A 5214-nucleotide genomic window follows, 5' to 3' on the forward strand; every position below is an offset into this window, starting at 1 on the left:
AAATATAAAGTGAAAGACACATTAGATACATATAGAGATGAGGAAGGAGTAAATGTAAACTTGACACAAGTATGCTATAAAAAAAAAGGAAGAAAAAGTGCACTTCCAAACTAAGAAAAAGAATGATTTTGGTAGTAAGCTCCAAAATGGGACAAAAAGGCATAAACAAAAGTCAAATTATGTGTAAAAGTCCCTATTAAAACACCAAAAAGAATGTACACTTGGGACTAAGTTTCAAAATTGTAAAATGGCTCATTTTCTTCATTTACAAAGAGGAAAATCAAAAACTTAGTTCACATTTACTTTCTACAAATTGTTTCTTCTCATATTTTGCATTCTTTGAGTTCTTTTTCAATGGTAGCCACATTTATTACCCTTTAGCCCCATTACAACCTTATAAAAGACCTTTTGATCTTTTAAAAATTATATGCTACATTAGTGGAGATAGAAAATTGAGATATGCCTATAGGGTTGGGAACATAATCCATTCCATATTAATCATCCATGATATAGGCAGATTAAGTAAGTGATTGTTTCTTGAATCTATCTTAGTGAGAAAATTTCCTTGTGACTTATTAATAGTGTTATAATTGGAATAATAGGTTAACATTTCATAAGGGAGAAGGATTTCTAATAAATAATCATTAATTCTTTCTAATAATTAATTCTTTTATAATTGGAATGTGAATGTTGAAAGTTCAATTGTGTATAAATTGAATTCTTAGTTATAATTCTAGGAAAATGTAACACCCTCCCGGTAGCAATTCCGTACATTCTACTGTTCTGGTGACCGGTGTCGGTCCAGACAGCTAGAACGTTCGGAAAAATATTTAAACTAAAGTGAGGAACCAAAATTAACTCAAATACTAATAAGAAAAATTTAGTAAAAATTTTAGAAATAAAATACAACCAAGTTAAACGAGCCGGTGCCCTAGCGAGGGGTAACCCAGAGGGAAGTTGCGGTTCTCGCAACTAGAAGCCCTAGACCCGAGGGAAAAATTATAAAATAATTTTTGAGACTCCAGAGAAGGGTTATTGAGGTTCCCATGGCATTAGAATGCCAAGAAAATACTTAGAAAAATTTTTCAATCGGTACAGACAATTTTGACCCGTTAAGCCAAACGGAGGGCATTTTGGTCATTTCGCCTTCAGAGGTGATTTTTGGCCGACTTGTCCAGTTGAGTAAATAATTAATATGACATAAAATATGAATAAACATTACTAGAAATAAAATTGAAAATGAGTAGTGAAGAAAAGAAAAGAAAATGAGGAAAAGGCTTATTTATGACATCATGGTGATGTCATTAAGAAAACTATAACCAATCACAATTAAGTAACCATTTGACTAACTAATAAAAGAGATAATTGAGACCAAGAAATAAAAAAAAACCAGCAGCCACCTCTTTCCCCAAACCAGCCGAAACCCTTGCCCATTCTTCCTCCCTCCATTGTTGCTCAAATTGAGCTTGAAATCTCCCAACATCCAACCATAAAATCCTAAGTCACCTTCACTAAAATTAATCTACACATCCTAAGGAAGCTCTAGGCAGCCACAAAGAGGAGAAATTCTAAGGAAAATACAAGTCCAAGAAGTGCCACTTAAAGGTTAGTGCATATACACACCTAAAGCTCTTTATTTCTATGCTAAGGGACTTAAAATAAGTAAGGAAATGTAACTAAAATGAAAAAAAAATTATGTGTATGGATGCCATGCATTTCGGCAGCCCTATTGAAGGAATAGAAATGGAGTGTTTGATGGACTTAGAGTGAACTAGAGCTTATGTTTAAAGTGTATACATATATATAGAGAGAATGAAAGAGTTAATTAGGGAAATTGTGAAAACTTTGAAATTTAGCTAGGGTTTAGGAATGAAAATTTGACTTGGCTTATGAAATGGTTAAAGAACATTTTAATGGTCAATTAGTGACCATTTGAGGTATGTTGACCATAAATTGGACTGAAAAATGGCATGGCAAAGTGGAATGGTAGGCTGCCTAAAGACAGCAGCATGATGGCTGAGATTCCAGCCCACTTACACAGCCATAACTTTGGCTGTGTAGGTCCAATTGGTGTTTGGCCAATTGGACATGAAACTAGGCTTATAATGGCACATTTTTGCTGAAGAAACCATGCCCAAAAGACCAAAGCAAGTGGACCAAAAGTTGGCCCCAATCCGGACACCCTGCAACAGCACCTGCAAAAATGACCAAATGAACAGTAACTGTTCATTTGGCCATAATTCACTGTAGATTTGGTCAATTGACCTGACATTTTTACAGCAACAAGTTAAGACATAGACAAACAACTTTCATGAAGGAACCTACCCCAAATTATGACCAGAACCAATTAAAAAATGCAATCACAATCACTGTTCATGTTACTGTAGATTTGGTAATTCTGCAGTTTTACAAATCCGGCCCGCTGTGGTTTTTGGACCATATCTGGAGCTAAAAAACTCAAAATGGAGTGATTCAAAAAAGCAAATTCAACTAAACAAAATAAGGAACAACTTTCATGTTTGCCATTTCTTCAAATTCCCACTGTAACAGTGCTTAATGGAACAGTAAACTTAGGCTTCAAAAACTGAAATTTCTGCCCTCTTAATTTTAAGTTAGAAATGGTAATGGTGACCAATTCCAACAAGTTTTAAATGCAAAATGTGGTATGTTGGGAGTGCCAAAACCAATGTACCTAATTTCTACCTAAAAGTCAACATTTTAGTTGACCAAAGAGGTGAATAGTGACACCGAAACTTGAAATTCAAAGATTGAAGAATTCTAAAGTATAAAATGCCCTAATATACCTAAGAAGATTGGTTTGGATAGTTTGGCATGCCAATAGGGTTCAGTTAGCAGTACTGCACATGGCAATATGCCATTCTGTGATTTTATGGCTTTTAGCCATTCTGACCTTGTATTGAGCTTTGGCCTTGTGCCTGATGTTATCACAGCTTGTTAGCTGTTCTGTTGCACACCGGGAGATGCATATGTGACCGATGGTGTGACGGCCCGAGGTACTTGATACCCAGTGCCAGTTTATCCGTTATCCAGTCCAGTCATCTAGTGTAGGTTACTTGGGCAACCAAATGAATGAAAGTGGACAAAGATAATGAAACAATGGATACACCAATACCAAACAAAGAAATCATACACATTCTATACATATTTATTTTCTGCTATTTTCTTTTATTATACTATTGCACCACTAAGCATTATTGCTTAGCGCGTTGCTTTTGCCATGCGTAGGTACTAGAGATACAGATCGTGAGCCCAGTAGGCTGCAGACTGGGTGAGTATGTCCGGCAGTTCTGCACAGTGTCTGTGTCACCTCAACTTCTGCAATGCATTGGTAGGATACTAGGTGTCATTTTGATATTTTGTAGCTAATTTTTACTTTCTCATTTGTATTTGAACTTATGTAATGTATTATGATGTTCATGTAAATAATGAAAGTTATGGCTATGAATGCAAAATTTGAGCATTTATTTATTGTTTGTATATGAGAAATGGATGTTTGAGAAATGAAAAGGTTATTGAGAACTGAAATTGAGAAATGTTGTGGAGATCTTGATATTAAGACTTTGATGATGAATTGAAGTTGGGGTTGTTTGGAAATTATTTGGAAGTGTTTTTAACAGGTTCTGAAGAACTGTTTTCTCCATTTTTAGCTGATACTCTGCCGGATTTTCTTTAAAATTTTCGGAACCTCAAATAAATTATGATTTCAATAAATGACTTAAATGAGTTATCTTTCACAAATTATATTCAAAAACATGATATAAATTAATTAAGGTATATTAGAGTGTGCCGGTACACCGTGTGGCATTACTTACTCGGGTATACTGTACACGGGTAAGGGATGTCACATTTAGTGGTATCAGAGCACGGTTTAGGCGTTTCTGGGCCTAGATTGAGTCCATACCATGCATTGCATTTGTAAGAGTTGAGGTGACCCTAATGCAGATCTGTTTGTCTTTGTTAAATAGGATATGGACCCTTCATCTCAAAGAGCAGTCGAGGAGGAAGTGGAGAGTCATGCTCCACCTGCAGCAGCTGAGACTGGGGGCATGGGAGAACCTGCTCCGCCAGCTCAAGCAGAACCTGCTCAGCCTCCACAGGCCATATTCTAGCAAATGGCCGATTTCTTTAGACAAATGGCCGGAGTAATGCCAGCACCACCACCACCACCACCAGCTCCACAGCAGAAATCACACCTGGAAAGGCTAAGAAAGTTTGGAGCAGTACACTTTTTCGGCAAGAGAGAAGATGACTCTGTTGCAGCCAAGAATTGGTTGAACAGAATGGGCAGAGTTCTAAAACAACTCCACTGCACCCCAGAGCAAAACCTAGAGGCTGCCATATCTTTGTTGCAAGATGATGCCTACGAATGGTGGGACACGGTATCCAGTGAAGTGCAGCTAGAAGCTATAACTTGGGACTTCTTTCTCTCAGAATTCAAGAAGAAATATGTGGGTACTGTATACCTGGAAGAGAGAAGAAGAGAGTTTATTAACCTGAGGCAGAGACAGCTGTCAGTGGCCGAGTATGAAAAGGAATTTTTCCGATTGAGCCGCTATGGAAGGGAGATAGTCCCTAATGAAGCTGAAAGATGTAAGAGATTTGAAGAGGGACTAAATGATAACATCAAGATCCAGCTCACTGCCTTGGGAATCACAGAATTTAGCAAGTTAGTGGAAGCTGCAATAAGGGTTGAAAAAGTGAGAATCAGTGAGCAGACCAGAAGGGATAGACAGCAGAAAAGGGGCCCGGGTCAGTCTAGCTCATCTCCTGCACCTGGGAAGAAGTTCAGAGGTCCATCTGCACAGAGTTCGGGTCAGCTACAAGGTCAAGGTCAGGGTCAGTTTCAGGGGCCCAGGCCACAGTTCACCCCTAGGAGAGGTCAGTCCACACCATCAGTGGGCATCTCTCCAGGGATGGGGTTCAGGGGACCAGCCCCAACATCGTCTGCATGTCCGCATTGCCTGAAATGGCACAAGGGGGAATGTTGGAGAGTAACCGGTGCCTGCTTGAGATGTGGGTCGACATAGCATCTATTGAGAAACTGTCCATGCAGAACTACTACAGCTGCTCCAACACAAGCGCATGCACTGCTCCGCACTACGAGGGGTAGAAAATCTGCAAACTGAGGTCAGAGGACCATCACAAAGGCCTGCATCTGAGCCAGCAGAGAGGCCTGACAGCAGACCACCTACA

Source organism: Hevea brasiliensis, chromosome 7, assembly GCF_030052815.1.
Source record: "Hevea brasiliensis isolate MT/VB/25A 57/8 chromosome 7, ASM3005281v1, whole genome shotgun sequence".
Lineage (NCBI taxonomy): Eukaryota > Viridiplantae > Streptophyta > Magnoliopsida > Malpighiales > Euphorbiaceae > Hevea > Hevea brasiliensis.